General features: G+C 39.8%; 1 protein-coding gene across 4 annotated transcripts in view; it reads left to right on the top strand.

Moving 5' to 3' along the window:
- RALGPS2 (Ral GEF with PH domain and SH3 binding motif 2) overlaps positions 1-25,394 on the top strand; it is a 176,953-nt gene that overhangs the window by 8,257 nt on the left and 143,302 nt on the right. The gene's annotated exons all lie outside the window — the stretch shown is intronic.

Genomic DNA, 25,394 nt, shown 5'->3' on the forward strand with positions numbered 1-25,394 from the left:
CTTGTCTGCTACTGTGTGTGTGTGTGTGTGTGTGTGAGAGAGAGAGAGGGGGGGGGAGGGAGGGAGGGAGGGGGAGAGAGAGTGAGAGAGTTTGCATTGTTAAAATGTATACCCAGCTTGATAGACAGTAGCCTACATTGGACTGTGGTAAAAGCTGGACACTGCTTACCTGAGGAGGGGACAGGGAGTCTGCTAGGTTACCTGACAGCATTCCCTGCTATAGTGTAGGAATCTTGTCTTCCTTACAGGATTTCATCTTTTATTTTATTATTTCTAAAACTTACATTTTTGCCTTTTCAATAGTCAATTGGCATTTGCCAATTGAGCATCTGTAAGGATGAAGGACAATTTATAAATTCCCCAGCAGCTATTGATATACTGCATCGGTGGGCAACACACGACCCATGGACAGCATGCAACCCCGTTCTGCATTGTCAAATTCAGCTGTGGCCACTTTTAGCGCTACAGAGTGCTGAAAGGGCAAATTTAGCTTCAGAATAAACTAAATCTAACCCTTTTAGTGCTATGGAGTGGTATGCTGCTGAATTTCAATGGCAATCTGCTGATTTGTTTTGGATTTACTATATAAGCTTAGTGAAAACTCTTTCAGCACCATCAAAAACAGATATTGGAAAGCAATCTTCCCGTGACATTCAAGTTATAACATTAGAAGGGCTCATTCACAATTACGCAGAACCGTAGAGAGCAGAAGTAAAAGAATCACTGTAAAAAGGTGGCTCATAGATCTTTCTTATGCTGAGATCTGTGACAACTTTACACACCAGAGCTGCAGTGGAAAAAGCAGAATTGCAAATCTCTTGCACTTTGCTTTCTCTAGTTCTATGTTAATGTAAAAAACAGCTCTTAAGGATCCACATTTTCCAAACAGATACTTCAGCTTATGGTCTTATTGCAATATTGATCAATGTTGGAATTTCTGATGCCAGGTCTCCCATCAGCATTATACTTGTGTATGTCTGAGGCAAGAACTCCACAAACCTTGTATTTTGGAGAACACTTAAGTATCTCCCTAAGGAAAGTTTGAGCAATGCAGCAGTTTGTTTAGACTACAGATGAAGCTTTTAAAACAGCCTCATAGAATGGTAGAATCATAGGGTTGGAAGGGGCCTACAAGACATAGTCCAACCCCTTCCTCAGTGGAGGAAGCCTGATTCCCAGGCGGTCTCCCATCTAAGTAATAACCAGGGCTGACCCTGCTTAGCTTATGAGATCAGACAAGATCAGGCACATCCAGCCACTTAAGGCCTCCTCCTCTCCATATGCATTTCCTGAACCAAAGCAGTATTTTACTTGACAAAACAATTTTATATTATAGGTCCCTTTTCCACACAAAAGCCTTCAAATCCACTTATAATAAAATAACAATATTAAAACACCAGATAACAGCTAAACGCACAAAGCAGCAGGATAATACAGCAATAAACCAGTATTGGGGGGGGGATAGAACAGGGTGGGCAACACCTGAGCTGTATGCGGCCCTCTGTGCTTTCGCAACTCCTGCTACTGCACTGCAAAAATTGCCCCTGCTTCCCCTCAGCAGCAGAAAAGAATTGTACGGAAAACTACTGCAGATCCTTTAAAAGGATAAATTTAGCTCTATTCAAGTTAAATTGGTACTTTTTACTTTTGCAGACCATTGGGGGGGTGTCTAGGAGTTGGAAAGCCCATGAAGTTGCCCATCCCAGGGTAGAACAACAGGAGACAACTTGGTATGCAGCATCCATCCCATGTACTTCATTAGCTTCTCTATAATCAGTCTTGGAATGGATATTTACTTGATGCATGTATTGTGCCTAGGATTGGGATGGTGCATGTAAGAAATGGGACTTGTTGGAACACTCTGCTGATATAATTGCATTAACACTGGGAGGTGTGTTAATACAAAGGCAGAAGTTTATTATCGAGTTCAGGTTGGCCAGAACGAGACACGACCTCTGTATGTAAAAATATTGTGCTAGTGCAACCATGGAGGACAAACATGTCTATTTCTGCAGAACCATGATTTGCCAATTTGGATATAATGGCAAACTATGTTCTGCCTGAAACTTATGAAAGCAGTTAGAACACAGGAGGACATTCCTTCAGTCCAGTGCTTGGACCTGTTATGTACCAATCAGTTCAATATATAAAAACCAAATATTATGGAAATTGTTACACTTACTTGTTTTCCCCAAGGGCTGTGTGAATGATGTACAAATAAAGGAGTCCCAGCCAGAGAGCAAAAGGAGACCTTTCTCTGTGTTATGCTGTGGGCAGGATGCAGACTCCTAAACCTACATCTCAAGGAAATCCACAGTCCTATTTATGTGGGAAAACTTACTCTCGGGAATCTTAAGTTATCTTACAGTCATTAAAAAACCCCCATAAAGGCACCTGATTACATTTCAGAACAAAACAAATGACCAGTAGTTGAGTCACTGGAACTACGTTATCATTTATCAGGAGGTGATCTCCTTGCTCAGGAAATACTTGCACATTAGTGTGATAGAGGAGGATGGTTTGAACAAAGAGAAAAGATATAGTAATAGTGCAATCCTATGCATATCTACTCAGAAGTAAGCACCATTGACTTGTGAGGCTTATTCCCAGGTAAGCGGGTATAGAATTGCAGCCTCAGTGGCTTAACCCAGCCTTCTTGGCCTAAAAAGTGTGAGCAGCCAATGTGGTATTAGTTTGACTAACTGACTAATGTTGACTAAGACAGTACAACCAAATGTATTTCTATATTGTTAACAAACGTTTCTTGTTTGTTATCCTGGTATTATCACTATCTAGGTGTAAGAACATCATAGTAATATTTGACAGGTGGTTTTATAAAGGGGACTACACCAGATGTGGGATTATAGAAATGAAAATTTGAGTCCAATTGCATATTAAACTCAATTAAAGGGGGAAAACCAATTATGAAATTACAATAGCACTGGGATTCAAATCAAATAAAAATCAGTGTAGTATATTCCATATACTGTAAATCCACAAATTCTCTTTTGAGGTGGCAGTGTTAAACAATCTACCTTTTTCTCTCCTAAACTCCATGAGTCAGATGATTTTTGCATAGATAGATTGTGAGGTGGTTACTTTTATGGCCACAGAAACTAAAGTGGGTGAATGCCCATATATACCAGTCTGAGCTCTTTGGAGAAAAGGGGTGAGATAGAAATGTAATAAATATGAAGCTTATGTTCTGTTAGTTTTGTAACCTTCTTGCCTGTAAAACCTATGTATCATCAACGGTGACTTTCAGAATAAGCTATCGTTTGTTGAAACAGTTCTCTCCTATTGTTTGCCATGTCTTAGATGTACAGCGGAAGAATTTTACAGGGTGCACTTAATTCAGTAATTGTAGCAAGGTTTAGCTAACAAAATTCTAACATATTTCTTCTGCTTTTGAGGATTGTTACTGAATGTGCTCCTCATGTACAAATTTGCACACATTCTCAGGACTAGCATTCATTAGACCATAGCAATAGCATGTCTTTGGCAAAGTGGAACCCAGTAATCTACACACATACACAAGCTTCTTCCAACGATAGGGAATTTATTAAATACAAGCAAGAATTTCAATAACATGGTAAAGCAGTTGTAATTCAAACAAAAGCATACAGATCAGCAAGAACCCTTAGAACCTGCGGAGTGAACTGGATTATGGGGAAAATAGCTTAGTTCTTTGAGGACTGTGTTTGGAGCTTGAACTAGGCCACTAACAATTCATCCTGCAATGGGATGGGCTTCTCAGTGTGAGATGTCAAAGAGTTGGTGCTAAGTAAACTGGAGCCCATAACGCTCTTGGGAACAGAAAATAAAGGTTTAGGATGAGGGTTGGGGGGGGGGGAGAAAGAAAACGGAGGTTTGTGCTAATAAACCAGGGCGGTTTGTGCTAACAAAAGAGGGTGTGATCAGGCTATTCATGATGCTTGGTGGCACTAACAAAAAGGGGTAAGGGAAGGAGGTTGTCTAGAGCTCAGACTGCATTGACTTCCAATTGATAGTGCTTTCTGTGCATTACTCCCTTCCCTTGAAATTACCACCCTCACTTGACCAAATGTTCCAGAGGTTCTAGACAAGCTAGGAGGGGCATGGAGAGGGAACAGGGGGAAGCAACCAGAGGTCTCAGTTGCAGTCCTTCCCATTAGTTCACCAGGGAAGACTGCACAAAGTGGCTGGAGCTTTGATCAAGTCCAGTTCAAAATTTGACCATATCTGAGCATATACACACACACACACACACACACACAGAGGATAAAGGGTGGAGGCTACCCTTTGTAGAAAGACTTCTGAAAACAGACCAGGGTTTAAAGATACCTCTCACTGGGTTGGCGTGACCTGTTCCTGAAGGTGAAGGCTGGGGTTCATTGAAACTCCTGAGTATCAACGGTGAAGAAAAAACATGTCAATTTAAAATTGAGCTTTTGCAGACCTTCACCCGTATGGAGGTGAGGACCTAAGTGGCCAGTCTGGGCAAAATAAGCAGTGGATGAGGGACAGAACCACAGTATCCAGCACCTTTTAAGCGGTTCTACCTGTGCTTATCTGAGGGTAATGGGACACAGTGCTTTGTTTCTACCTGAAAAGAAATTAGTTGGAGCTCTTGCCAGGACTTGTGTTGGCCAAGAGTCCAAAGCATCTAGCGAAGTCCCAGATGGTAAGGTCTATCAGCTATGGTTGGAGTCCACCACAAGCCGACACACTGAGGGCACAAAACTCAGGTTTTTTTATACATTTTAAACACAGACTTTGATGTCATGTCTATTAGCACCAAAAGCATAAAAGTGGAAGGAAGATTCTCAAATACCAAGAATGGCAGTTCCTCACTAAAACAATGCAGTTGACAGTTGATCACCCTCTACCACAGGGGTGGGGAACCTCAGGCCTGGGGGCCAAATTCCTCCTGAAATCCCAATCTGGCCCTCTAAATTTCCCCAGATAGCTGCGTCCCTTCCCCTGGCTCCCCCCTCTTTCCCCCAACCACTGATCATTCGGTGGTTTTCCACCTTTTGCGCGTTCCCTGCTTTTTTTCTAAAAGGTTGAAATGCCTCTTCAAAAGCTTAGTTACTGGCAGTAAGAGCTTTAAGCTATAATATGCTGATATTTTTTATGTTTGGCCCCACCCCCTTTTGCCTTTAGCTCCGCCCACCACTGGAATGCAGCCCCCCAAGAGCTTTTCTGAAATTGAATTCAGGCTTCATGCTGAAAGAGGTTCCCCAACTCTGCTCTACCAGAGCCTTCAATAAACACAAAAGAGGATGCTTCTGGGAGATGGGTGCTCTGCAGAACAGAGCTGTTTTGCAACTGTCAAAGTTGTGAAATCTTTATAAACTATAAATTTTCTCTTTCTACACCTGGATGGTGTTTCCTGTAATGCGTGTGTGTGTGTGTGTGTGTGGGGGGGGAATTACTCCAGGACTGGTTCTTTGCACATTTGATTTATGTTATCTTTTGCCTGCCTTGAGGCACTTCAGATATATGGAGCTTCGATTGATTTGGTAATGTTAGATCTAGCCTTGCACACATGATCTGAAGCTGCTGAGTACTCTCTGTTTATGCCAAACGTTTTTTAGAAAGACACCATACCTATGGCTGCCAGCATCAGGGAGGGGGCAGGGCATGCCCTGCTGCCAAGCAGTCTGCTAACAGAATAGAGCTAAATAAATAACAGGACTGGGACTAAATAAATTACCTGTTGTCTGATTTGTGAGAGGTTATGGTGTCAATTCTTACTTAAAGAAATTCTTGCCTTGATATAGGGGATGCTTCTGCAGGTCAGAGCAAAACATATTTCTGCTTTCTAAGAACTACCTTGACTATGAATTTGGCAACTGAGATTTTGATTTTAAACAGCAACAATTTACCATCTACAGGACATTTTTTCTACTTATCACATCATGCTGTATCCTTCTGTTGCCTCAGGTCACCGCAAAGTGAGTTTCCATTTAAAAAATCCTTAAAATGCATCCCTCTGAATGCATTTATGAAGTCTTTGGCTCCAGTATGCAGGACCAAGGGATAATGGTTGACTTGGAAAAATATAATATGCAGAAACAACTGGAAATATGTCATAAAGTTGTAGTGGTTAACCTGAAAAGCAATCAATGCCGTAAAAGGTAAAAGTGTCCCCAGCCAGTCGTGTCCGACTCTAGGGTGTGGTGCTCATCTCCATTTCTAAGCTGAAGAGCCAGCGCTGTCCGAAGACGCTTCTGTGGTCATGTGGCCGGCATGACTGAACACCGAGGTGCACGGAACGCTGTTACCTTTCCTGCCGAAGCGGTACCTATTTTTTATCTACTTGCAATTTCTTGCTTTCGAACTGCTAGGTTGGCAGAAGCTGGGACTGAAGACGGGAGCTCACTCCGTCACGCAGCACTCGGGTCTCGAACTGCTGTCCTGCCGACCTTCCAGTCTGCAGTTCAGCGTCTTAACCACTAAGCCACCGCGGCCCCAATCAATGCAGTAATCCTTTATTAAAGCAGCCAGGAGGCAGAATAAGTTCTTTATTTTTATTGTGGACAGTTCAAGGTCAGTTACATTTCGTAGAATTTGATACAATAAACTAAGAATCTAGGAAGGGGGCAAAATGTTGATGATCATCCCTTTTTAATAACTTCAAACTACTAATATCAGGCACTTACCGTAAACATGGGTAAACCTTTTTATGCCCTTCCAGATGCATTTAACTACTTGATTTTGAACAAGTTTGTCCAACTTCTGATACGTCTAGGGGGAAAGTGAGAATATATCAACTCTTGTTCTATCTGATTCAGGTTTCGAGTATAATCCAAAGTGCACATGATGATCAGAATGCACATAGGGACTTATCATTTCTCTTTCTGGCAGCAGTCCCCAAATGTCAGGTCTCTGGAATATTTCATGAAGTGTAAGGGGCTACCTCCCTACTTTATTTGCTTCTCTGGGCCCTAAAGACAGTGATCAGAATCGAGATATTTCAGTTTCCTGCTTTACAATTTTGTTGTTGTACATCTTTGTAAAAACAGGCAATTGGGCTTCATATTTCTGTTTTGGATTTCTTCATTTCTGAAACAGAATGATTAAAAACAATGTAATTGTGACGTTGCGGTTAGAGTGTTACACTGGGACTTGGGAGATCTGGGTTCTAGTCCCCACTCAGCCATGAAGCTCACTGGATGACTGACTCTTAGCCTAACCTATCTCACAGGGTTGTTGTGAGGATAAAATAGAAAGGAGGAGGACCATGTGAGCTGCCTTAGGTTGCTTGCAAGAGGAAAAAGGGTGGGATATAAATGTAATAATAATTTTAAAATGTAATAAAATTGTGTGGTCTTATCTCTAGAACTGAGGTCTGAGTATTTCTCTGCAGGATGGATTGATTTAAATCAAGTTTCCCACTGAATCTTTTTCATATATTTCCTGAAGAATGGTACAAATCTGACTACTAAGCCATGTTGATTTACAACTAAATAGAGTATTACTTACCCTGTTTCATTCTTACAAGTAGGCTTTGCATCTTTTTGTCTCACTGTATATATTTTGTGTGCTTTCCTTTTTACCTATAGAGGGAATGTCTTTAAAATATCCCCATATAGGGTCTTTCTTATGACTAGCACTCATGACAGAGGTTAACAGCACAACCCTATACTTCCCACCAATTAAATATGTTCCATTGAGTTCAGTGGGGCTTACTCCCAGGTAAGTGGGTATAGGATTGCAGGCTTAGTATGAGAATACAGGAAAATGCAGATGGGACAGTTTTGTCTTCTCTTTTTTTTTCCAGTGTTGCTCCTATCTGCTTCACTCTGTCTCGGCCTTCACAGAAAACAAAGTATCTAACACAAATGAAATGGCCATAACTGATAGATCAGAGCAAGGTTTGATAGTTACTGGGCTGAAAAAAGTCCAATTTATTTTTTTAAAAAAATTCATTTATTTTAAAAGCACCAATTTCTATCCATCCTGCTGTAGTGTCTTTCTGTCTTAACTAACGTCTTCCTTGCTTGGCCCAACTCCACCACGATATAAGCACAGAACAATCATATCTAGCCTGTGTCTTCATACATGTGACTTCAGTCAGAGAAACTGAAAGCCCAGAACTTTCAAGATGCAAGAGCTTGTTTGTTAGGCTGGACAGAAGCATTTTCATGAGATGAGAAACTGAAATTAATTACCATGTTCAATTGGTAGATAACTTCAGTTTTATGAGACTGTAAGTGTAGGTTTAGCATGTTTACAATGAGATTTAATTGTAACTGTTATTTTTTAAACTTGGAGATAAATATTTTATTTATGACTTTTTATAAAATAATTCCATTACAAAATCTGATTTAAATTTTAAAAATCTGTTTTTTTATTTTTGAAATCATCAGGTTTTATCCATGCTGCTTCTCTGCCAAAATGAGAGGCAACTATTAGATTGAATCTCTTACATGAGAAAATGGATGGGATCCACCACAGTAGCTTGTTGCATGGATTGCTGTTTTTTTATTTCAGACTTGTGGAGGCTTCTATGCTGGGCTATTACTTTTGCCACAGAGCAACATGTATTACTAGTTATAATGGGATTAAATATAAAATAAATATGTCTTATCGTTATGTTTTGTTGGAGTAGAGCTACCAGGCATAGATAGAGATGGCAGTAAATTTCTTTGATCATTTGTTCTTAACAAGGTACATCACTGAATGATTTTTTCTATGTTTTTCTTAACCAAGAAAAGAATTTTTTTTTACTGAAACAAACATAAAATTATGCTGGCATTGGTTGCAGTGTTCCTTATGCTCTTCATACATAAAATATGTGGTTTTAAAAATATCCAAACATGAGTTATTTAGGGCACAATCTGATGTATGTTTAGACAGAAAACGGTCCTACATGGCTGACTGGGGCATGCTGGGAGTTGTAGGACTTGTTGCATAAACATGCCCTTAATTTACTCCATCCCCTTTTTCACTGACATAAGCTGCTTTTCACTTCCTTAATTACTTCATTTCTGCTTCTTGCTGCCTGAAATATCCATTGGACTTTCTCTTAAAATACCTTAATTACAGGTACTTTATTCTGGGGGTTTTAAGAGTGCAAATTATAACAACTTTGAGGATTGTAACTTTTTAAAACTTAGGAGAAATCCTCAAATATAGGCACCACTGAAACAAGATCATTTTGTCTTGGAAATGAGTTACAGCACTGAGCTTACCTTGGCTAGTTTAGGAATGTGTGTTTCTCTGTGAAACATTCAAAATATAAAAATTACTTCGATTACCAGAAATAATAAACATCTGGAATGTATTACAGCTCAGTCAGAATTGTCTTATATTCTCTGGCCCAGTCTCAAAGGATGGAAGAGTATGTGTTTTCACGGCTTGCTTTTAGTTATGTGTTTGTTTTAAAGTATTTCTATATGATCCTTCATTGAGAACAATTTCCTGGCAGTTTACAGTACAGACATTTAAAAATATACAATTATAATAAATATTCACAAAAACAATATGATAAAACCAGCAGATAAAAGTTTACTTACTCGATTAGACATTGTAAAACATCTTAGGGTCCCATTCTAAAGCTGTAAGTGCTGTTCTGCTGGTGGAGAAGGCCCACTGGCAGGATGACACTTAGGCTGTAGATCCTTCAGGTATGTCTGTGGAAAGCTCTGTGGCTGTAGATGTCCCACTTGGGAGGGTGTGTGTGTGTATTTCCAGGGCATGTCAGGGGTGGCCAAGGATCCACAGAATCCTAAGACTTTTCATTCCCTCAACATGCCTTCAAAAGGAGCTGCAGTGGGAGGGAGGAAAGGTGAGAAAAAGCAACCCCTAAACTTCCTGCCCTTGTTAAAGGGGAATGGAATCTCTCCCCTCTAACTATACGTTTGTTCTGCTAAAGTATTCAAATATCTTTAAAATGTTCTAGCTCTCTGACATTTAACTATGCCTTTATTGCTTTTTGTGTTATGCATTCTTTTAAGTTTTATTTTTTTGTAAATCACCTTAATCGTTGGATATAAGGCTGTATAAAAATGTTTAAGCATTTTATTTATTTTAATCTGCTTAAACTGTCTGGGGAAATAAAAACATTTTTTGCCTGATTCCTAAAAGAAAGTAATGCTGGATTAGAAACTCCTTGGGGAAGATGTTTCATAAATGGAGCACCAGAATAGAAAATGCCCTCTTGAGTCCCCCCCCCCCCCCGCATACATCTTGCCTCTGAGAGGGAGTGCACAAAGAGAAGGGCTTCTTATGATGACCTTGGAGTATGGGCAGGTTGGTATGGGAGAAGGCACTCCTTCAGGTACCTGGAGTTTAAATCCCCAGAATATTCTGTACCAACCTATTTTATGCATGTTATTTATATTACTCAATATGGCTACTTAGTGGCTACTAAGAAGAGGGCTTTTTCTGTCATGGGCACCTGGGTTGAGAAATTAGCTTCCCAGAGAGTCTTGCCTGACGCCAACATTGTGCTCTTTTTGGCACCACGTGAAGATCTTATTTTCCCAGGCATTTTAGTCTTTGCAGTTTTGGTTTTAAATTTGTTACAGTGTTTTAAATCTTTGTACTGCTACTAGGTTTTATTTGGTTGTTATTTTTATTTTATACTGTAGTTTTATACTTTTGAACTTTTATATTGTATTTCATCATGTTATATTTTACAGTTTTAATTGTTGCAAACCACCCAAAGAGCTTCGGCTATTGGGCAGTTTAGAAATGTAATAAATGAATTAAAAATTAATAAAATGTACTCACATAAGCAAGATCCTATACCCTGTAGTATAGCAGGCTACTTCCTATCTGGCCAGGTAAGTCATACTCCATCCAGGTTTATATCATACAGGGTAAAGATATTCCTATAATTTTGGAGAATTTCTTTTCTACCCAGACTCTGAGTACTTTAGATCCTGCACTTGGGAAAGGAGCAGAAGCAACTAATATTCAAACATTATTGCAAGAAGCAAATACGACTTAGTAGAACCTGTTATTTATAGTGCACACAGATTCTTACATAGTGCCAAATTCATAACTAGAAAACTCTATAAGTTAGAAGTTGTTCCTCAGATTGTACATTTGGAATGTTTTGACAGTTTCTGAGAGACATAGGGGAGTAGTCAGAGGTTGTTTCCTTTTATTTTGCATTTTGTTTCCAAATCTACTGGGGTTTTGAACTAAAACCTTATAGAAAATTGAGATGCTCTGTAAACTAACCCCATGTCATGTTTCATGAAATTTAGTCATACATTTTAAATGTAAAGTTTTGTGTACAATGCTCGCAGCAAGATTCAGTGTATGGCCTATCTCCAGATAGATACCCAGGGCCAGTATGCTTGTGGGAGCTTGCTGTTCTCTTAAGGAAAAATCCCAAATGCTGGATGCCTGGACATTTAGAAATTCCAGATACTTTCCAACCGAATTGTCTAATGTTTTCAAAGTGCTCTTAACATAAATTAGCTTGCTTTATTATTCATGTTGTACAATTTGATTGGTATATAGAAGTAAGGAGAAGGGGAGCCAAGAGTTCTGTAAAGTGTCCTGGTCCTGTCTTTGCCTATGGATTCTCCATCCAGAACCTTCTTTCTACATGTAGCAGAAACTGCCAGACACGTTCAGGCTTTTGTTGACAAGCCTGGGGATTCTATTTGAGTTATCATGGGCTTTTTTTAAATTAGAGGACATTTCCAGCAGTGGTTAAAAATAATGTCACATGTCTTGTGAAGGTGCCATGAAGAAGCTGGTACCTAGAAATTTGAAATATTTTTCAGCCCTGCAGTGCAGCAGCAACAAATGGATTAGACTTCAAGATAGAAACCACCCATGCTAGCCTTCCCCAGCCTGGTGCCCTCCAGATGTTTTGGAATACAAATCCCAGCATCCCTGACTGTTGGCCATGCTGGCTGGGGCTGATGGGAGTTGAAGTCAAAACATCTGGTGGGCAGCATGTTGGGGAAGATTGAGCTATACATTAGAGATGCCGTAAAGGTTGTACTACTTGAATTGTCTCAGTTTATTCAGAAATTAATTTTGGATCTGTAGTTAAAGAAAATTTCCCATGTTTTCCAGGATATATAGCTACATTTCTGTGTGTAGTTGTGATCATCACTGGCTAACTGATTATTGCACTAGCACTACTTAAATGCCAGAACACTGCTTGCTGTGTAGCATAAGAATAATCATGTTGAATAATTCTTACAGTGCAAGTATGCTCTGTGCGTGTATTTGCAGCGACCAAACACTGATTAGTACTGTGAAGGACTGCAGAGTTATCATCACTGATGTAAAATAGCCACTTGAGGTTTTGCATTACTGGCTTGTAAACTGCCCCACCACAGAGTTTCTGAATCATGTAATGTCTGAAGAATGACTTACCCTGCAGAATGCTTAAAAAAAATATTGACCTGAGTTTTGGTGTTGTTCTAACATGTTTGGACGCTGATGTGGAAGTCTAGTACTTGCTGCAGGTATTCAGGTTTAGCTGCTATCCCATTGCTGCTACTATTCTGATGAATGCTCCTTAACTGATCAATGCCTTACTGAATCTATCTGTAAGTGGATTCAAGAAGATAAACATTCAAAATTTGAATCTATTGAAATATAGCTACATTTCACACAAGAAGAGAGTGTGACAGGAATAAAAGCAGGCACATTGTTAACCATCCTCCGCCATTCACCTGCAGGATTGGCAAGTACTCCCTTGGTCAGAGCTGGGAGGACTGGACTGAGTGTGATCATCAAAATGCAGGGCACAAGCAGGTGGAGAATGGGGAGGGGGACTAATCTTCACCAGGACCTGGAGATTCAGCCCCACCCCCCTGCCGACACAGGCTGCAACCCCATTAATGTAAGCAAACAAACTGAAGTAAAATTGCAGATCTTATTTGAGGATATTTATGGAAATTTATTTCTCTGTATCTGGGTATCTGTTGTCCAGATCTTGTGAGATTTGCTGGAGCCAATCAGAAGCCATGTTAGAGCAGAACAAGCAATGTTCTGAATAGTGAGTTCCTGGCCCAGGCCCTTCTCTAGACCAGAGAAAGCATGCTTGTGCAGTTACTAGTTACTAGACTTGTAGTTGGAGGGGCAGAGTTATTTGTGCTTCCCTGCGTGACATGCACTCTCATGAACTTACAAGTCCCAGAGTTTCTTGTGTAGGCAGCAGGGTTGGTGGGAGGGACAACACATCACAAGTACTGTTTGAGAATCACCTAGACAGTGGCACAGATAGGTAATTTTAGACTCCAATGTAATAGCCTTGCAGGGCCCCAGTCCTTAAATGTTAATAATATTCTCCCTTGATAGGGAGAGTGAGGCTTGAAGAACCTGACCCCACACTTGAGTGGGCTCCAGCAATGGGGTCCGGAGTGACACTGCAGGTCTATCTAAGGATAGACTTGATATCTGAAAAAACACTATCCAGTACTGCCGAAGTGATGGGAAAGAGAATGTCCAGTGCAGCCTAAGGCAATACAGGTGGAACACCTGGCCTGCCTCCTGGAACCCACCCTGGGGAAGCACGGGTATCCTCAGCCCATCCAGAGCCTTGTACGGGAGGTATTCAGCCTTTGTATGTGTGATGCACAGCTTCTTCTGGTCTGTGGGTTACTCTTCTGGTTAGTCCCAAAGATCATAGAATAGCAGGATTGGTAGAGGCCTATAAGTCCATCAAGTCCAACCCCCGATTGTAGTCTTTGTAAAGAGCTGGGTCCTGAAGGGGAAATGATATTGGAACAACTGACTTGGATTCATTCTGTAGCTTAGCAGGAGAGGTAGGCACCATTTTCACTGGACAAGCACCCTCATATATTCCTTGAGATAGTGGCTGTGGGAGACTGTCACCCAGAGGACAGAAAACATGGCTTCAGAGAACACAACTCCAGACATTGGGTACTCTCCCACTAGTACAGACTGTGTAGCAGTACAATTAAAACTAGGACTTGTAGTTTGAGAAGTAGAGATTTATGCTTGGTGACATGCTCTCTCAAGAACTATCAGTCCCAAGAGTTCCTTGTCTATCGGTAGAGTGGAGGGATAGCTGGTGGGAGGGAAAAAGCACACAATAAGCAAGGACATTGGTCCTAGGGATAGTGGAAGGTAATGGTGCTTCCCCAAAAGATATGTAAATATCTAATTCACACGCACCATGCTGTCATGTCTGGTGATATGTTGACACATTGATTTTTAAAACATATTCGTTGCAGTTTTAACTGCATAATAGCCCAAATTCTCTGGACGGCATACAATACATTAAAAATATACAATGCAAACAATGAAATTTTTAAAAAGTCCATAATAAAACCAAGATAAAACCAGCAGCCAAATAAAAGAGTGCTAAGATCTAAAAGCATTAAAAAGTTCTTAAAATGCCTGGGAGAATTAAAAGGTCTTTACCTGTCACTGAAAAGGCCATAATGTAGGTGCTAGGTGAGCCTCTTTGAGGAGGGCATTCCACAGATGTGGTGCCACCACCAAGAAGGTCCTCTCTCTTGTAGCCACCTGCCTAGTCTCATTTGGCAGAGGCACCTGGAGGAGGGCTTCTGATGATAGCTTTATGGTTTGCATAGGCAGATATGGGAGGAGATGCTCCTTGGGTAGCCTGGCACAAGCTGTATAGGGCTTTAAAAGTGACAATCAGTCCTTTGAATTGGGCCTGCAAATGTCCTGGTTGGCAGTGCAAATGGCAAAGTACTGGCATAATATGATCACATCAGCCAGTCCCAGTTAGTAATTTTGGCCTAATTAAAGTGTGTGGAGAGTTTTCAAGGGCAGTCCCACTTATAATGCATTTCAATAATCTGAACAGGAGGTTACCAGAATTTGAATATTTGTTGCAAGGCCATCTTTTTTTCAGGTAAAGCCATAGTTGGCATATCTGTCTAAACTGATAAAAGATGCTCTGAGCCACTGAGGCCACCTCTGCCTCCAGTGACAGTCTAAGAGCAGTCCCGAACCATGACCCTGCTCCTTTATGGGGAGTGCAAACCTGTACAGAACAGGCTGAATACCACAGGGATGACAGGCTAATACCTTTATTAGGACCAATCAAAATGTTACAAAATAGTCAGCAAGCTTTGTAACACTCTTCTTCAGGCTAGATGTTATGTTAGCCAAAAATAGCAAAGGTGTGTGTATTGGGGGGGGGGGGACATTTTGAGGCATGGTGGAAAAGCCTCAATGTGGGCCAAGGTGTAATTTCAGAAGTGTAAAAAACTTTTTTCTTTGTTTCTAAGGAGGACTTGTATAACGTTATTCATTTAAGAATCTGCCATGATGATAGAAAGAGGATGAAGTATGAATTAAAAACAAAATATAATTGTTGAAACTGTCATGATCTATTTAAACCTCTGCTTACCATGCGAACAAAGAGCCATCGGTGTGGTGGCTCCCCTTCCTATGGAATTCCCTGCCTTTGGAAGTTAGGCAGGCGCCAGTGTTGTGTTTCTTTCTGCACCTTCTGAAAGCACTGTCATTTCAGGAAGCCTTCCTCGAGCCATGGTTTATCAAACTTGGTTTTATCAGAATTCTGTCTCTTTTTAAACAATTAAAATTATTTAAACATGGTGTTTTTATTCTTTATCCTGTCTGCTATTCACCACTCCAAAGTCTTTGGATGTGGATCGGTATAAAAATATTATAAATAATGACAACAACAAGAAGCCTCCTGCTTTGCAATATGGTTTAAAAGACCACTGAAGTATGTTTCCACTTTAGTAAGGGAAAGTGCACTATATAGAATTCAGATGGTATTTAACGCCATTATGGCTATGGTATATTTGTAAAACTAATTCACATCTGTGTTGGAGAGGTTGTGGGAACTTTGGGTCATACTTCCTCATGTGGTGGGAATGTACACTAGTGACTAATTTTTGGCAGTTTAATACACAAAGATTGTTCTGCAAAAATGTTGAATTAAGAAACTGTTGAACTAATCTAGATGAGTCTTTTTATATATAAGGCTAAACTCAAAAATAGTAGTTCAGTTGTAGACACATTGGCTGTGTTAGAACATAATACTAAATCACTGTTTAGCATTACAAGAACGCTATGCAGAGAGTCTTGGTGCACACTCCCTGCTCCTCTGCAGCGAGTTTGGAAGGTTTAGCTTTAGATTAAACGCAGCTTGTTGTGATATCTGAACCCAGACAAACTGTGGTTGATCTTAACTATGACTTAAAAGCCAACCTGTAGATTATGAAGCTGACTCGTTTCAACAAAACACAGTTAAGATTAGCTACAGTTTAGAGTTTGGGTGATATGCTAAATGATGATTAAGCTGCAGTTGGAGTGTCTGCTCACCTCTCCGTGGTTATGCTGGAGAGTGGAGTAGGAGCAGGTGTGTGGGAGCCAAGGCTTGCTGTGGTTTATCCTCATAACACTAAACTATGGTTTACCATTGCTTACAGATGAAGCCATAGAGATATGTTAGTAAAATTCTGAACTTCTAGGATAGTTTTAAATACCATCCACTAAAGGTATATGTTAATGGTAGGAGGCACTGTACCGAGTGATATAGAATGAAGAGCCATCAACAAAAATTAACTTTTAAGAATCATACCAAAGCCCTTGAGGGCTAAATGCATTCCCTAGCACATTGTTTTAACTGTTTTATTATTTTAGATTTTAACTGGTATTAGTTTGTTTAGGGTACAATCCTATCGAGATAGGTGGCCACCTCTGAACTCGGAGGTGACCGCCTATCCTAAGCAGGACAAGACAAGCATGGAGGGGATCGTGCCCTCCGCGCTTGCCCTGCCCTGCTTTTTTGGCTAGACAGATGATTGCGGCTGTCTAGCCTCAGGAGCATGGAATGGGGAAGGAGGCTGTTGTATGACACATTGGTTGTGTTGTACATACAGCTACACCCTCGCCGCACTGGAACACCCCCTGCCACGCCCCTTTTTGGCCCCTCTGCACTCCTCTTCCGAGCGTGGAGGATGAGGCTGTTCCATGCGGCCTCTGAGGCAGTGTGGAAGTCAGGGGAGGTCAGTTTTCTGTGAACCGACCTTGTAGCATGGGCTCCGAGGTCGGTTCCCGGAAAATGGCATATCCTATGGCTTCTAGCCACTGTCTAGTGGCCATAGGATTGCTCTCTTAATAGTTCAATACGTTTTTAAGTGTCTAAAGTATTTATTGTTTTATACTGTTTAAATTGATTTTATCTGTAAGCGGCCCTGAGATCTTAATGATATAAGGCAGGATAGAAATGTTTTGAATGAATGAATGAATAAATGTAGAGGCCGTTTTCTAGCAAAACTACTTGGGGTTGAAGACCATCAGACTACAGTGATACAGAATATCAGTAGTGTCAGCTTTTTAGATCTTATAGAAAAAGAAACATTGAGGTGTAAAGAAATATAATTAAACTTAAATTTGAACTCCAGTGGAAGGGAAAGATCCTCCTTTTGTCAATTACCTTCATTAACGTGTGAGGAACTTGCATGGCTGTTTAGACAGAAATTAAAGTATTGGTAGGTATTCGTGTTCTTTAGTCTTCTGGCAATGATGTAAAAAATTTTTGGGTAGATGACCCTGCTGGTATGTATTGTGTGTGCGCGCATGCACACATGCATGTGTGTGTACACATGCATGCGTGCATATCACCCCTTCTCCAGAATTTATTTTATTAACCTATTTCTTTTCTGTATACATAGGTGGCAGTCCTTAAAACAGTATTTAAATTGTAACTATATACCATGTCAGCATATCCATTGATAAAAAGCATTAGGAATAGTGCAGACCATAAATTCCTACTAGTGGCATATATCCCAAATCGTGCTAGCTCCAATAATCCTGTAACATCCATGTGAACTTATGTCTAATTGAGAGCTTTTCTCTATCATTGGACCCTACAAGGGAGGAGTATTTTGTGTTTGTGTGCTTGAACATTTTTTCATCTGCAAGGCATTTAATCTCATGAATTGATACTGATTTTTATTGTTGATAAAAATCAATGATTTTTTTAAATAATAGAAATGGATTTTTAAAATTTAAATCGGATTTCAAAATTTTCTTAAAACAATTAGTAAAAAAAGAGCCTAGATGGAAGATATCATCATGAACACTAATTATATAATTTCTAATTATATCCTATGAATATATTAACAGCAGTTTATGGAGATGGGAGATAACTTGATCAGTCCTATTCTGCGCTGCAGGTGGTGTAGGAAGTGCATGTTCTCTCTCTCTCTCTCTCTCTCTCTCTCTCTCTCTCTCAGTTTTGCCTCTCTCTAAGTGCAAAGATAGAGAAAGTTAATGAACAGAGAATTTGGGGAGATGGAGTAGATCTGAACAAGGTGGAGTCTCGATTTAAATGCAAGGGATAGGGGAGCGGAATAGAAAGTGAAACCAAAAGTGAACAGATCGTATTCATACAGTCCTGGTGAAACTTCTGCTGCATGTATCCTCCACTGTGTATCTACCTTCTAATGAAACCTACATCTCTGCATATTTATTAAGGTTATATGAACGATACTTCTACTAAAAATGATTAAATAGAATCTTCCTCACTAGTGATTTCAGCTGTGGTTTAAGTCACTAAAATTGAGTCCTTCAGAGAAGCGATTTAAATCAATTTGATTTAAATCAAATAAACCCTGTACTGCACTGTAGGGTTATAATGTTGATAGTTATGTTTGATTCACCAGAGGTTCACAAAGCCATAACAGTCTCTGAGACCTTGTTATGCCTACTTTAACTTTACCTAGATACTATGTTAAGTACATATTTGCAAATTGGAATATAATTCAGTTGTTTAGGAAAGCTTATACTACCCTGAACAAGTTTTTATATCCAAGATTAGTTGTCAGTGCAAATTAGTGCTGTTTGTGCATTCCATTAATTTTAATGTGCCATGGAGATATCTTGTCTGTAATTCTAATGTCTGAAGGCTGCTTCACATGTTAAAACATGGGTACATGAAAAAGATGTATGTGTAAAAACAAAATTCTTCATAGCACAGAGTAGTAAAAAAAAGTGTGCCATACAGGGAGGTAGAGTTGGTCACAGCCTGCATGTATACATTTGCCATCACTTAGCTATTCTTCAAAATAAGAATAAAGCAGTAGCCTACTCATGATGTGGAAATGCAAGATGTGAATGGCATGTTTGTTGTTTCCAAGGAGTTTGTGTTTTCCTCCAGATAGTACATGCAGCCACTTGCAGTTAAAGTAAATATCAAAAATTGCCTAAGAGAAGGTTGTTAGCACTTGGGATACAATACACATACAATTTCAGGTTACAGATTGAAACTTGTTTTATGTGTTAGATTAATCTAGAAAACAATTTTTCCTTTTCATGGCTTTGATGTAACAACTTAACTTTACATATAAAAAGTATACATAAATAAAGAATGTATAAGTGCTTAATGTTTGAAATCAGCATATTTTAGAAACAGCCTTAAGAACTGCAATAGAATCTGTCACCAAGGGAGACAAAGAGATAATAGGGTTGAAAAACTGAGGGAAGGCAGTCATCACAGGCTGTTGCATGTTTCCTTTGGCTTGGTGCAGTTTTAAAGTTTCAGATCTCTTGATCATGGTTAGGAGATTGGGAGTGCATTGCAGGGTCAACTTCTGCTTCCCTCCCCACCCCTTTCATCAGATTTCCCACTCTTCCCTGGTTTGTTTTGCAAACCATGGCTATGTACACAGTACATGTAATTGCCCTGTGCAGACATAATGCTGTTGACCTCTTAATCACAAAGACATGGTAATGGGATAGGTGCCTCTCTCCCCTTCCATGGTTTTACTGTGGTTCTGCATTACATGTGCAGCGATAGAAACCATGATTGTCTTTATCAAACCATGGCTTGAAGTGGGTTTGCAATTGGTGTGGTAGTGGAGAATACTACTTAGGAACAGACGGGATGAATATGAAGTTTGTCTTTACATTTCTGTTGCCGCAACATTGTGTTTTTCCGGTGTGAGCATTGTAGAAGATTTAGAATATGTATGAAGTTCCAGACGTTGCCAGTTAATCTCAAACAGTTGAAGAAAGCGGTCCGGAAGTTTAATAGTCTGCTCCTTCAGAGTGGTAAGAGGGAATTGGAAGAAACTTGAGAATAGCAGAAGGAGGCAAAGGATTGGAAAAGCTCTGGTCAGTAGAAGGATAATTTTCCTTTATGAATTCATTTATATAGCAGCTCTTCTTCATACTGCACTTCTCTCTGTAAATAAGCTGCTTTGGGGTCTCTTATTTAGGCTGTGCATTCTGCTTATTTAGGAAGCCAAAATTCTAAAAGACCAGATGACCCTAGTGATGATTTTGAAGAAACCTGATTTGTGTTACCCATGATGTACATTGATGCACATGTGATACAAAACTGTACCTACCCTAGCAAATGAGAAATTATAAAATAAATTAATATTGCTTTGTTGCTCATGTGTGTCCTATGCCCTAATTTGGTATATGCCCTTTTTCTAAGGACTTAACATTTTTGGAATTCCTGATTTGAGATTACTTCTAGTCATATGTTATATGGATGTGCTCTAACCATTTGCTCCTTTATCTTAAAACTGTCATGTTTCTTTGAGAGTGGGCTCTTTCATGAAGTTGCTGATCTTCTAACACAAATAGGTAACATGTCCCTAAGACTGTCCTCTGAACCAGAGGACTAGAAAGTGGCCAATCCAATGCCAATTTTTTAAAAGAGATCTGGGGATATCCAGGAAATTATAAGCCAGTTAGTTTAATATCTGTTCCAGATAAAATGGAAGATATTATTAAATATAAAATTTATCAAGTAAATAGAAGAATGTGTCTTGCTGAGGGGGAATCAGCATGGCTTACATAAAGGGCAACACACTATTCATCAATATCCTGGTTTATTTAAGCCAGGATTTTTGGCTTAGCATTATATGTGAATGCAGCCAATGTAATTCAATGGAATGAGAATCTATTTTTGTGTGCCAAGAGAATATACTTATAATGGACTTCAGAAAGTAAAGTATGTTTGCCAAGAGGAAGAGGTTTGATGGCAATTATACAGCTATAGATTGCATAAATGATTATTGGAGTATTGATATAAATGCAAGAACAGCTTTTGGGAACAAAGAGCTCAGTAATGGTGAAATCTCAGAGGGATTCACAGTCAAGTAGAATGAAATTCTTATTTCTGAGTACGACAATGCATTATTCAGTTACCAAAACCTTTTGATTTAAACATATTTTGTTAAGGGCTTTCCATGTTCACTCAAGCTACAGAATGCTGGGAAATTATAGCTGTAAAGGGCCATGTACTTAATGGGCACATTATTTTGGCAATACACATATGGTATAGTATCCTGTGCTATGGCTAGTTCTAGTTTCACCACGGCTTTGGAGCTGGATGCCTGTCAGTGGCAAAGTGGTGGACCTAAGTCGAAGACTTGTCTGTTCACTGGAATAGATACATGGCATCTATGCAACTGAAGCTACCATTCCATATTACAAGTGGACTGCCTCATGCCTCTACTCCAGAGTAAAAATGAAAAGACAGGGAAAGAAGCAGCTGCTTCTTGTTGTTGTTCAGTCGTTAAGTGTTTTATCTCTAACACACAATTCAGAAGGGTAAGAATTCACATAGACACACTCATTTTATTTATTTATTTGAAGTATTTTTATGCTGTTCCTCTGCCAAAAGAAGAGGAGCACTCTTCTTAACATGCACTTTAACAGATTTTAAAGCACATTTATTAAAACAAAGAAATATCGTGATGTATGTATTTTAATATGAGCTGCTGAATATTATTTCAAGAAATTTAGCACTGTTGTATAAATGTGCAAAATTCTGAAATAATTTTTATCACAAAATCTCTGATAGGCTTATAAACCTGTAAATTAAGGATAGCTTATTTAGGGCGCAATCCTGTCAAGATAGGCAGCCGCCTCCGAACTTGGAGGCGACTGCCTATCCAAAGCAAGGCAGTAGAGGCACAGGGGGGGGGGATCGTTCCCTCCATGCCTCTCCTGCCCTGCTATTTTCCGCTAGACAACCGTTTTTGGCTATCTAGCCATGGGGGGCCGACTGGGAGAGGAAGCTGCTGTACATCACATTGGATGTGATGTACACGCAGCTTTGCTCTCCCCGCCCCGGAAAGGCCCCAGCCCCACCCCTTTTCAGTCGCTCCGTGCACCTCTTCCGAGTGCAGAGGACAGGAGCCAGCGTGGACGTGGGGGGAGGTGAGTTTTCCGGGGTCGGTTCCCGGAAAAGAGCATATCCTATGGCCCTCTAGACAGTGTCTAGTGGTCATAGGATTGCTCCCTTACTCACATATCTTCAGGGTAAAAAAAAAAGATTTCTGAGCCCTAGAAATTTAACAAAAGAAGTGGCTCCTTGCAAGTGCACAGAAAATGCCAGCATGAACTAAGGGACTGGGACGTGTAGTTCTTAAGAGAATATATCTCATAGGATAGCACACTATTCTCTGTCTCTCAAAAATGATGTCCTTGAGTTTCAATAAAGAAATATAATTCTATATACAGTCCTAGAGAGTGGCTGTATCAGGGAAAATACTGGGAAAATTGCATTTCAGAACGTGTTAAGTTTTTAATTATACTTTTAGGAAGGCCCATAGTTCGATTCCTCACCCCTCAGTATAATAAAGTAACATCATAAATAACTTTTTAAAGTAGAATTAATGCTGCAGCTATTTTCCCCAAAACCTCTGTTTCCCAACTACCTTAAACCTTATGTGACGTAATAACTTCTCCCTCTCCTGCTCCCTCTCCTCCCCTTCTGTTGCATCTCCCTGGTAACTAGTCATAATCCCTCTCATTCTACCCCCTTCCTCCTGCAAGATCATTCTGGGCATATCCAGGGAAGGATCTTATGAACTCTCATAGGATAAAATGTGGCTGGGGTTGGGAGGAGAAATCACGTTTTAATTAAACAAAAACAAAAAAACTCCATCCATGTTACAGTACTATTAGGGCACAGTATGTACTAGACCTTCCCCCTGACCTGACACAACAGTTTCCCAAAAGATGCTGTACAGATCAAGAAATTGGCCGATAGTTTCACTCTAGTGAAGTCTGTGAGAAAGTCATTCCTCAAACTTTAAGCTCCCATAAACAAGCAATTTTTTAACCTTTATACCTCAAAATTGGCACAGACCATTCTCAAACTGACCTCTCCTATGCTGCCAAGTTTTAGATAAATTATCTGAGCTGATTTCTGAGTGTAAGGAATAGAAGCTACTGCCCCCTAATTTCTGGTTATAACAGAACGTGGTTTGTCTGACTGACCCTTAACAGAGGGCCACAACTGTGGCCCCATAAGTACAATGTAGCTCTGGATTGCTATGATCAATGATTCATACTAGCCAACATTTTTTATTTTATTATCAGCATTTCTGATAATAAGAGAGCTGGTGTGGTATAGTGGATAGAGTGTTAGACTGGGAGTTGGGAGATCTGGGTTCTAATCCCCACTCAGCCATGGAAGCTCACTGGGTGACTTTGGGCCAGTCACAGGCTCTCAGCCCAACCCACCTCACAGGATTGTTGTTGTGAGGCTAAAAAAGAGAGGAGGAGGATTATGTAAACTGCCTTGGGTTCCTTAAGGAGGAAAAAAGGTGGGATATAAACTCAATCAATCAATCAATCAATTCTCTTCTGCTTTTCTATAGAAGTAAAAACAAGGTGGTTAACAAGCCAAAAATTAATAATCAAACAATAATACAATGTAATAAATTGTGTCTACATTTTGTGACATAGGGTGGATTCGGACATTTGGCATGCTTAAATGTCTTTCTTTTCCCTTGGTGTGGACTGATACCATGCGTTAGTATACACGTCTGCGTGTGCTAGCTTGCAGTTTCAGATGCCGATGACCTACTACCAGAAAATATCAATACAGCTATTGGGATATGATGATATCCCATGAGGGCTCTACCACAAAAATATGGCTTAGATAAGTATGTATCAGTCTTTCTGTAGGCCACTGCCTTTTTGCATTGATTAAAATATTTGCATAGTAGTTAGGGAAACATTTTTTAAACATCTTTTCTATTCATTTATCTACAAATACAATAGAATAAGAGACATATGATATAACAAATACAGTTTATATGCAATTCATATACAACGTTTTAATAGAAATAAAGAAGAATCTACTTTTACAACATAATAAAATAGGTATAATATTTTATATTTTGTTTTCCAAAAATCAGTGCCATTCTGTCACAAATGCAGGATTCTGTTGCCTTCCATCTTCCTTGCTTAGTTTTTACAATTGAGCTAACTGTCGTACTTAGCCATTCTCTGTAGATTGGTATTTTTGAAACTTGTCTAATATTTTTGCAATAACAATTTGTAGCCGTTAATACATTTGAGGCTATTGAACAATGTTATTTTCAGATAAATAATTTCTAATAGTATCATTTTGGGATCTAATAATTCATATCCATTGCTCAGTGTCTGTGTATTTGAATCTAAAAAGTTTGAATAGCAGGGCATGACCACCTGCTGTAACGTCCTGTTAATACATCACGTTTCCAACATGCATATATATTGGTATTGTATATCCTTATTTTCCTTGGTGTCACATTCCAACAGTATAACAACTTAGGATAAATATTTCAAATTAACACAAATTGTTGCTTTTCCCAACCCTCCCGTGCTTCTTCACTTTCCGTTCTGAGTCATTAATTGTAAAATGTGTCATCTGCTTCCATTGGACCTTAAAGTATTTATCTTCTGGTAAATATTTATCAGTATTTGATATATTCTTGACGGTAACCCTTTTGAAATTATATTATTTTTCATGGTCTCTGTTAACCACACATATCGGCTCTGCACTTGCGCTGAGCCTCAATTTGGGAAACTTCTATAGCTGAGGAATTTTCTGGGAACCCCTCCCCCACCATCCCACCATGCATATTCCAACAGGTTCCCGCTCAATCCATCAGTTCCTCATCGACTGCCATTGTGGTAGAACTTGACAGATGGGACTTCTTAGTCATGTGACTGTGCCGAGAGGATTTTCATGGTTTTTCCTACTTTCTCTTCATTCTTCTTCTAGTTTTTCTGTCTTTATGGTTATCTGTTTTGGTTTATTTTTGTTTCTTTCGGTTATAGGCAATCGTTTGATCATGTGTTGCCTTAGGGCATATGGCCGTGAAGGTTCCTTTTCGAAAGTGCATTTGTTGAGGGGTAAACTGCCTCCCACTGATGGTCACTCGCTGTGCCTGCGCTGCTTGAGTGAAGGACATATCGTGGAGGCTTGACACGATTGCATGTCATTTAGCAAGCAAGCTAGAAAAAACCATGCTGATAGACTCAAGGCAATTCTTTGGGAGAAGGCTTTGAAGGCAGCAGACACTCCTAAGAAATCTATGGCGTTAGGAACAGATCAGTCAGTAAGCGGGGCTAAGGGTGCAGATAAGCCTCCTCGGGAGGAGATTGTAGAGAAATCAGTGACTTCACCTTCTCAGCCAGCTCCGGCTCTA

This window comes from Heloderma suspectum, chromosome 4 (genome assembly GCF_057233095.1).
Source record: "Heloderma suspectum isolate Gila_16-S chromosome 4, 16-S_ref, whole genome shotgun sequence".
Classification (NCBI taxonomy): Eukaryota; Metazoa; Chordata; class Lepidosauria; order Squamata; family Helodermatidae; genus Heloderma; species Heloderma suspectum.